Source organism: Schistocerca serialis, chromosome 6, assembly GCF_023864345.2.
Source record: "Schistocerca serialis cubense isolate TAMUIC-IGC-003099 chromosome 6, iqSchSeri2.2, whole genome shotgun sequence".
Taxonomy (NCBI): Eukaryota; Metazoa; Arthropoda; class Insecta; order Orthoptera; family Acrididae; genus Schistocerca; species Schistocerca serialis.
This window is the reverse complement of record NC_064643.1, coordinates 520,971,030-520,982,207: the sequence shown is the minus strand read 5'-3', so window position 1 is coordinate 520,982,207 and position 11,178 is coordinate 520,971,030.

The window sequence follows — 11,178 nt, the reverse complement described above, 5'->3', positions numbered from 1 at the left end:
TGCCGAATCGTGCAGTATCCAGATTTGTGGAGCGTTCGGATGTTACGGTCGCCCGCTGTTGGACTGTGTGGGAGCGTCAGGGCAGGCAAACTCGTCGTCAATGTTCCGAAAGACCACGCCTCACCATCAAAAGTGAGAATCGCCATATTGTGCACCAAGAACACTGCGCCTGCCATCCGAGAACAAGACACTGCAGCATTCTGCGTCATTCCCCACCACTGGTCAGAGGCTAGCAGCAGACTGGAGAACTACCGCCCCAAACGTAGGCTACCTTTGGAGGGGTACCGTGAACGGGAAGACGTGATGAATGGCGTCGAACTGCGTTCAGCGATGGATCGCGGCTCTGCACTACCTCGCAAGACCATCGTCAGTGAGACTGGTGTCAACCTGCAGAAAAATCCCATTCTTTCAATGTTTTTGAGAAGCACGTCAGTGCTATTTCTGGCGTCATGATGTGCGAAGCCATCGGGTATGGGTTCGTGACGTGGATGGTAGTGACTGAGGGAGCTCTGAAGGCACAACAGTACATCACAAACATCCTGCGTTCTCATGTGTTACATCTCATGCGACCATATCGTGGTGCCATTTTTCAACAGTACAACGTTCATTCTCATTTGGCACCTGAAGTTATGAATTGCCTGCGTGTTGCTGAGATACTCCTATGGCCAGCAGAGTTCCCAAGTCTGTCCGTTGCCAGAATACAGGATATTAAGGACCAGTTTCAATAGTTGTGGGTCAGCATGTCTCAGAAGAGCTCATAATGGCTTTTTGAGACCCTTACTAACCGAATCAATGCACTCATCCAGACCATTGGGGAGTGCAACTGATACTGATAAGTGGCCCCATGTTGCCAAGGTCCTCATAAAATTGACACGATTTTGATATATCTGAAATAACATGACATAGCGTCTCAACATGTGAAGTTGTTTTTTCGTTTCCTCCTCTTCTTCGGTGGTTTTTAGTTAACTCCTTGGTCCCAAATGTAAGTTACAAGACTATCCTTTGTGTTAAGCTGGAGACGTCCAAGGTTGTATAGGTATGTTGTGGGGTCGGAGGGTCAAACCCGGGACTCCAGATGGCCGAGCTGAAGCCGGGACCCACTGCCCCATGTTTTGTCAGGAGGCCGAGCAAGATCAAGAGCGTCAAGGAGCAGTGCAGAGTGATACAGCGGTATTCATAACATTTGTTTATTCCGATAATGTAGAGTACTCGATGGTGAACCATAATGTCGGCACGCTGCCCGTGCGCTGTCCCGCAAGTCCAGCCGCCTCAGCGAATTCCTAGTATGCCGACGCCACTGCTGCCGTCATCAAGGCCAAACACGAATGGATGTCGGCCACGATCTCCTGGTCGCTGCCCACTGCAGCATTGCGACTGGCGACGCTCCACTGCCCGCGATTCCGGCGACTGCTACAGTCCCTGGACCTCACCACCCTCCACCCCATTTGGCCTGCTCTGTCAGACAATGGGATGAAGGTGGATGTACTGGTTTCCCATGGCCCTCGGATCGCCGCTGCTCCCAGAACAGGACCAGACTCGAACACGCGCCCTCCTGGATTCTGTACCGCAACTTGCCGCTAGTGGTACTTGCCGGATATCAACACCCGCCGCCGTCTCTGGTGATGTCGCAGCGCTTCTACACCTCCTGCAGCGCACACCTCGCCCGGACCCCAGTTGCCAGTTGGGAAGCAAACGTGACCCATAGACTCGAGTGGAACCGAGCCTCCTGGACCCATTGCAGACCGTTGTCACTGCCCTCCTTCGGGCAGACCATGCAATCTCTAAGTTCCAGGCTGCCGTTCCGTCCTGCCCCAGTGTTGTGTCCCTGGAGGCGGAATATAGCCTGAACAAGTACATAGACACAGAATACTAGTTTATACAGAATACTTATAACATTGCTGCCAGACTGGCCCCTATAAATGAAGATCAGTACAGGTCCGTCCCAAAGCTTGACTGACCTGGCACACTCCATCCCCAGCTAAAATTGTCCGTCTACTTACATCATTTTTTCCCTCGCTTCTGAGGTGGTGCCAGAGAGAGACAGAAACTATGGCAGGGATAAATTCCCACAACGGCAGCTACTTACAAATCGCCAGTCTTGGCTCTGGCCTAGTGCTCCGCCTCACACATTGCAATAACTCAAAGCAATTATGCAGTTTTCTGCCTCATTGTTGCTCCACTCAAAGCAAATTGTGTGTGCAATACTGCCGTCGCATCTCCGCGCCCGCGAGTGTCATGCTTACCTTGCCTGGCCCGCTGGCTGTTGACTGTTACCACACTCTGCGAGCGGCCCCAGATTTCATCGCCCAACTGCACCTTCGTTGAATTTTGAAAAAATTTCCCTTTCCTTCAACTAGGACTAATACTAGCGCAGCAGGTAGTTACTGATCTGTTCTTCCCGTATCGTGATATTATGATATTCTACATGTTTCACCACCCACCATTTATTGGAATGGCTCGTGGCACTCTTTCTATCACTAACAACACTGGGTTCGGTCTACAAAGAGCCAAAAAAAATGTTCAAATGGCCCTAAGCACTATGGGACTTAACACCTGAAGTCATCAGTCCCCTAGACTTACAACTACTTATACCTAACTAACCTGAGGACATCACACACATCCATGCTCGAGGCAGGATACGAAGTTGAGACCATAGCAGGAGCTCAGTTCCGGAATGGAGCATATTCACTAAACCGATGTTGAAAGGTAGAAACACATTGTCATAAATACCCTTCCGAACAGGCTTATGATCCAAGATGAATGGAATTGGTCAGCGAACAACTTACGTCTGAATCAAATGTATAAGCATGCTTTCGGACACTACTCAACTAGATAAAAATACCATACAATACATATAAATATGCCCTACATAACGATGCTCAATGGTAAGGTGTTCATTCGACTCAACATGGTTACACAACACAGTTTTTATCAACATAGGAATTTATTTTAAGCTCTTTTCATCGTCTCAGCGAAGCATCAGTATTATCCTTATACTTAGTGCTGCTCATGTTTGAATATACGATTTCTGGTTTAAGGGGAGTTAGAACGGAAAATTTTTTTTCACATTTTCGTATTTTTATCTCATTATAAAATTTGCAATTTTCCCAATAAAATGATTTATATATCACTTATAAACTCACATGGGATGTATTTTATTTTATTTTTCTAAATATAATCTACATGGCTGAATTTGTTAAAATTTTTACGTACGTTACTTCGAGATCTAATAAAATCGGTAATTTTTTTGTATAGAAGGCTGTGGGCTGCTGTGTTATAAAGGTTAAACTACGTGTTTGTATGGGCACCTGGTTGAGGAAGCTGAAACAAAATTTGGGAGACAATAAACTTTCTGATGGTAAAACCATTAGAGGCAGGCTGACAAACAAAATGATTGATAAACTACAGCAGCATTATGGGATGGCCATTAGAAATAATACTGAGGATTTGTTGAAAATGAAGCAGGCAGTATGGACTACCTTCTTCCACAGTCAACTGATGAAAAATCAGTACACCACCTTTGCCCTCAAGGACCTGATTCATGGTGCCATTACCGCAATGCTCAGTTCTCAAACAGTTCATACAGCGATAAGCATTCCATCCGAGCAGCAGTCGTGGATATCATAAAACCCATTTACAGAGAACTGGCAAATCCTGAATTACTGAAGAAGTGTCTCCATGGTCAGACTCAAAACCCCGATGAGTAGTTCAATAATCTTGTATGGACTCGCTTACCAAAAATTGTTTATATTGGAATGAAGATACTAAAGTGGAGGTCAGTTATTGATTTTAAAAATGGCAACACTGGTAGGGTGAAACTACTACGGCATATGGGATTTAACCCTGGAGCAAACTGTATCAGTGAACTTGAAGGGATGGACACGGTTCCCATTGATAAAGCAGAGTATGCAGCACAGTTGACCACTAAGGTGTCCATAAAGAAGAAAGAAGAAAAAACTTGGGAAAAAATCAAGAGGGTGCTTCTGAGTGACTAAAAATAAAAAATTAAGCGTATATTAAGTGAGTTACAGTCTTTTGAAACTTAACAAGCCGTTCCCGAAAATTTACATTTTCTGTTGCATTTTTCCCTAAATTTCAGAAACCACTTCGAGTAGTGTATTCACATTTTCAGTGAGTAATAACATACATATCCTGAGTCAACTGAACTGGAAGAAGAACATAATATTATGTATAATTAATATTATATAGGATAACGTACAGAAAAATCACAAAATTTTAACCGTGTACTTAAAAAATGGTATTTCCGAAAGCGATACCTGAAATGCAATTATTGTAGTTCAGTAGACTCCGAACATACAGTTTAATGTCCTGTAAAAGTTTCATGTCAATGGCTACAGTGGTTCCTGAATTACAGGGAAGCCAAGTCACTAAAGTTAACATTGTCGGGATAGGGCGTTCCAACTCGTCTTAAACAATCTACATAAAGCCTGGTTGTAACTTCCGTGGCTCCAAACGATATTCAGGCAATTGTTCTTCCTCCCTACGTCTGTTGCTGTGGCCCAACGTTTTGACATGCTTCCAGGGCTGAAGTTAGCTGACAGTACCTGACAATTTGCCTTCTGACGAGGCAGCGAACACGTCCAAGGTTACACTTTCCAAAAATACAATGATAACTACATCAGTAGTCAAAATTGTTCAGAGAAATGGAATCTTTAGCTACCCAGCAAACTCTGAAATATGAGTTTTCTGAACAACAGCAACAAAAACTCATAAATGATATTTCTCCTTTTTCTAGTGCTCTCCAAATGTAATTATAATAGCAAGACGGAGAAAAGTTTTGAGGTCCTACACATTTCATGTAGTATACATAAACAAACCGATCCATTTGGCACAGTGGTTGGCGCAATGGAATCTCGTTGGGAAGGTTTGGGCTTCGAATCTCCGTCCAACCGTCCAAATATGCGTTTTCTGAGGTTGTCCCCGATAAATTAAGGTACTGCTGCACGGATTCCTTTTCTAGGAAATGGTAGATATGTCAGTTTATGTGCCCCATCTAATGAATTCGACTTCTAGGGAAGACTATTTATTAAATTAACTTTTATTCCTTCTTCATCGAAATAAACTCTGAAGTTATCTGGCATACAGAATCATTGTACAGAACGTACAACAATAAGATGTTTTGATAGAAAGTAGCCCTCTCACTATATGACACTGGTCTCCATTATAGGCTCCGAAGATAGGACCCAAAGGGGCTACCAGCCGCAAATGAAAACAATAAAGGTATCATTCTACTAGTCACGGAAGGTCAATATGTAAAAAGGACAATGTGATAACATTCAAAAGCAGAGAGAAGATGGTGTCTCATAAAAATATATATTTTGCTTAGCACACTGCATTGTACGCTGACGGAAATAAAAACTGTTAGACCCCGAGCACCTTGACGGAGCGCTACCCAACTGATTCATCGGTATTTTCAAGCCCGTTGGTCATGTTGTTTAAAATGCCATCTTTATACGATATTATTTGTTAGTATTTTCTGTGCAGAAAAATACCATTCCGTTACACGTCAACTCCACTGGGTGCGCATAATGTTACAGTAGTTTTTACAGCTGAAGATCGTAACACCCCAGGTCCAGAGGACGTCCATGCGTCCATGTGCAGTTCATCGCCATGATTCGCACTTAGAGGAAGGTCAAATCATTGGCGTTAGGGACATGGGAACATCGTACCGACAGATGATGCTGACAGTTGGCTGCAGCGCGATGACTGAAAACGAATGGGTATGATAGCAGAGAAACGGTATGCTAGTGCCTGCCCGGTTAGCCGTGCGGTCTAACGCACTGCTTTCGGGACGGGAAGGCGCGCCGGTCCCCTGCACAAAGTCGCCCGGCGGATTCGTGTCGAGGTCCGGTATGGCGGCCAGCCTGTGGATGGTTTTTAAGGCGGTTTTCCAACTGCCTCGGCGAATGTGGGCTGGTTCCCCTTATTTAACCTCAGTTACACTATGTCGGCGATTGTTACGCAAACACTTTCTCCACGTACGCGTACACCATAATTACTCTACTACACAAACACTGGGGTTACACTGGTCTGGTGTGGGACGTTCCCGGGTGTGAGGGGGGGGGGGGGGGGGGGTCCACTGGGGGTCGAACCGCACAATAACCCTGGGTTCGGCGTGTAGCGGCGGTGGAGTGAGTGGACTGCTGTAGCCTGTTGTGGGATTGTGTACCACAGAGGGCTATGGCAGGGACGAAGCCTCTCCGTCGTTTCTTGGTCCCCAGTTTCATGCAGCACAATTCAGTACAACGGTATGCCAAAAAGAATAGACACGGATCCTTCCAAAAGGACTGCACCACGAGAAGAGTATAGGATCGATCGGAAAATTAACGGGGCATTACACCGTCTAGTCACATTAATGTGACCACCTGTCAAAAGCCTGAATAACCACATTTTGTAGCGCAGACATGCATGAAAAGAGTCACTGAGATTCTGGAAGGTAGCAACAGGGCTCTACAGCCATACCGACTCCAGTGGCGTGACCAACTGCGCAATGTTTCTCGCTTGAGGATCCATGGTGCGAACAGCCCGCTTGAGGTGATCCCACGGATTCTCGACAGGGTGTAAATCCGGGGAGTTTGGTGGCCATGAGAGTACGATGAACTCATCCTGGTGCTCTTCGAGCCACTCGCGTACACTGCGAGCTGTGTAACACATTGCATTGTCCTGCTTGTAGGTGCTATTGTGCCGAGGAAAAACGAACAGCGTGTACGGGTGTACAAGATCGCCAACGATAGAAGCATAGTTTTGTTGATTTATTGTACCTTCCAGAACGACGAGATCTCTCTTGGAGTGCCACAAAAACATTCCCCAGACCATAAAACTCCGACGATTGGCCTGCCGCGGTGGTCTCGCGGTTCTAGGCGCTCAGTCCGGAACCGCGAGACTGCTACGGTCGCAGGTTCGAATCCTGCCTCGGGCATGGATGTGTGTGATGTCCTTACGTTAGTTAGGTTTAAGTAGTTATAAGTTCTAGGGGACTGATGACCACAGATGTTAAGTCCCATAGTGCTCAGAGCCATTTTTTTTTCCGACGATTGTTGCAGCGTGTTTGCTTTCAGGTGTTTCATGCCGTACACGCCAACGGCCATCTGTCCTGTGGAGCATAAAACGTGATTCATGCGAAGAAGCCATCTGCCACCAGGTCTTTGTGGCCGATGAACAGCAGTCAGCAAGAGTACATGAAACAGGCGTCTGCTGTGGATGACCACAAGGAGCAATGTTCGCTGAATGGTCGTTGAGGAGACCCTGTTGATAGTCCCATGGTTCGTGTGGGTGGTCAGTTGCCCGACAGTTGAACGTCTATTCACCCGCACACAACTCCCTAGCCGTCGTTCACCTCTGTCATCTACGGCCTGTGATACACCCGAGTTGCCTGGGCGCCAGTTTTGGAAAGCAAAATTTTGAATGCACGTTAGACTTTCACAGCGGCGGCATGCGAAAACTTTACACATTTAACAGTTTCGGTGAAGTTTCCATCCACAGCTAGAAAGCCAATGATGATGCCCATTTGGACATCAGATAAATCGCTCCGTTTCCACATTACAGCAACGATTGCACTGTCATCCCCGTCAGTCCCCCAGCCCACCCTCCGTTCCCCGCCCCCCTCCCCCTTCCCTACACGCTATATATTCCCTCCACTGCTAGTGTTGCCGCCTACCGTCCTGAGTGGTTATCGCATGTTGGCGTCGAATATAGGTGGCGGCCACGCTAATGTAACTGAACCGTGAATAATGACGACTTCTACTAACTTAGTAGTACTGGGTATTTGTAAAAGCTACAGCATAATTTCTACGTTTTCTTTACTCTTTTAAAAACATGTAAATAACATTCTTTGATTTTACACTACAAGCATGAGGGAAAATTTTCCTTACAGAACACTGTGGTAAATAAGGAACTCTCCAAATTGGTTTTTGAGCTGGCTGTAATGTGAACTTAAAAATTTCAAGTAAAATATTTTATATTGTAATGTATTTTGTGAAAAGCAGATAAAATTCTAGATTTGAAAGGAACTGTAACCACTATACAAGCCTAATAATTGTATTAGAAGCACTTCGTTCCCTGTGAAGCACATTTGTTTTACAGTTGACTAAGTCTCACGAATTGATTATTAATTTGCAGGGAATAATTAAATAGTTTCATGCGAACGAGCGGGGTCGACTGTGACAGGCCATTTAATACTGATGAATTAAACATAGCCCGGAATTATGACAACTTCTGAGACTGCCTTCTCTCCCTATTTTCTTGAATAATGTTTGAGATTTGGGACCGTAATCGTAATAGAATCTCTGCGTCCTGGCCCTCTTGCTTTAACCAGTGCTGCAAGCAGTGTACTCCTTCTGGACAGGCTTTCCAATTCATTTGTCAGGTCGTATTTTGCCCTGAAGTTACATAAACAGTTTTGTTCCTTTAATTTCTTGTCCTACTCGGGAAGTGAGTAATGAATGTGTGCCGAGGCGCAATTAAGATTCTACAGGTTTTTTCTTTCTCGGTTCGCTTTATGTCACGGAGTCTGCAGAGTAAAAAATTGCTCCCAGGAGAAGCAGGTGCGCTCCGTGAGCGCCACGCGGTCCATAATATAGCAAACAGGTATTTAATTAAACAGACGGCAACCCAGTAGAAAGAGACAATAAATGCGAACTACGTCAAAAGTAATTTCTCAGTGGAGAGCGGGCTCTTTGTGTTAACGACACAGGTGCAGTGAATATTTTTCTAACAATATATACATTGATCACACTGAAAATGATGACTACCGACCTACTGTCGACATAAACCCGTCCAGGCGATACGAACATCACCTGACGAGGAATGACTCCTAGTTAGACACACGCACGGTGCATGTGGTATCAGTAAACGTGCTATCAATGTGTAGAAAGGGGAGTTTGACTGAGGGCTGATTGTGATGGCCCAGAGGCTCGGCACGAGCATTTCGGAAACTGCACGACTAGGGTGTTTCAAGAGTGGTGTGATGAGAGTATTCAACACATGGCAAAATCAAGGTGAAACCACGTGCAGACATCGTGGGGTTGGGTGGTACCGCTCATTACAGATGTCGGACGTCTTAGGGGAAGCATACCAGTAAAACAGGACAGACGGCGCACTGTGACAGAACTAACATAGGACTTTAATGCTGGGCAGAGTACAAGTATTTCAGAACACACAGTGCACCGAACACTGCTAATGATGGGCCTCCGCACCGACGACCTATGCTTGTGCCAATGTTAACACCATGACATCGACAACTACGACTGAAATGGGCTCGTGACTATCGGCACTGGACGGGGGCGCAGTGGCAGAGGGTTGCATATTCTGATGATTCTCGATACCTTCTTCATCATGTCGATGGGAGATCGCGAATCCATCGTCTTCCTGGAGAACAGCTCCTTAGAACCTGTACTGCGTAATGGAAACGAGCTGGCGGCGGCTCCATTATACTCTGGGTAACATACACGTGGGCATCCATGTGTAAAGCGGAGCTCGTGCAAGGCACCACGACGGCCAAGGAGTATCGTATACTGGTTACAGACCGCGTACGCTCCTTCATGACAATGATATTTCCCGACGGCAGTGGCATTTTTCAGCAAGATTACGCCCCATTTCACAAGGCCAAGAGTGGGATGGAGTGATTCGAGGCCGTTAGGTGACTTGCGTGGTTCCAGTTCATTCCAGCGACTTACCAACACTTAATTGCTTCCATGTCATGACCTGTCACCGCTGTTATTCTTGCCAAACGTGCACATAATTTTCTGGCTGATCAGTGTTTCAAAAACAGGTGGACGGTGACTTTTTAGAGACCGGGGAGAAACCGACTGATTATTTTGAGAACATCATTCTAAAAAACTGAGAAAGAATCTTTGATACCTGTATGTGAAAAATACGATAACGGTAAATGGATCAATGTCAACAGAAGTAACTACCAAAAGTTACGCAGCAAAATTTGTATTTTGGGTTTATTTACGAGAATAACATTTCAGTTTATGTGTTCGATTAAACAAATAACTAATTTTCTTCTTCAGTCTCAAGCTAAACGAAATATTTCTCTTGCAGTTCCATCTACAATATTTTCTGCTCAAGGCACTGGTTTCAAAACACAGAAATATTATCCCGCAGCCAGAAGCAATATGATGAACTGGATTGCCAGAGGAAGAATAACGTAAGTGTCTGCGTGCCTTCAAAAAGGTGGAATAATCAGATCCACTGTTGACTCCCTACAGAATACGTAGCTGCGATAATCAGTTTACGTAACAGCAACACGAGGTGGTCGAGCTGTCATAACGCTGTCAGAGGTGGTAGGCCCGTATTATATGAAATTAAAGAAAAGTCTTTAATCATTTATCACGCAAATGACGTGATGCGCTCAGCTTGGCTTCGCTCGCGGAGGAGCGCTGATCCTGCGGTTAATGAACTGCCAGGAGTGCCGGCTGACGTGAACTCAGTTGTCGCGACTACCTCCCAAGCGAATTCAATGACGGCGCACTGCCGCTTTGGAATGTCTCATTACCTAGACGGGGCTAGCATGCGCCGCGGGATGCCGGACTGCCAGGGGCTTCGAGTTGACACCGGCTGCAGTTTGCCTACATGCAGTGGGCACGGAACACGCGACCTAGCGAGATGGTGGAGTGGTTAGCACAGTAGACTCCGATTGGGAAGGACGACGGTTCAAACCCACGCCTATCATCCTGATTTAGGTTTTCCGCGATTCTCCTAAACTGCTTCAGGCAAATGCCTGGAGGGTTTCTTTGAAAGGGCACGGACAACTGTCTTCCCCGTCCTTCCCTAATTCGATGGGACCGATGACCTCACTGTTTGGTCCCCTCCCACAAACCAACCAACGCAATACGCGAAATCCGCCTCTTTTCTCTCAGAGTAAGGGAAAAGGGAAAAAATGGGTAAGTCGGAATGTGCATCGAACGAGATGGCACTCTGATTTGGGCAAGGGACTCGCATTCGGTAGAAGCTGAGTTTAATGTCCGTCTGCCTATCTTATTTAGTTTTCCTCTGATTCCGCTAAATCACTTAAGGCAAATATAAACCCACTTGTAATGCACTTTTATGATTAACATTATTCCTTACCACATACTGTAACTAATGCAATTTTCGATCCTTGAACCTACATAATCAGACAATTGGTGGAACGAGTGGCTATATAGTGAAGTGTCC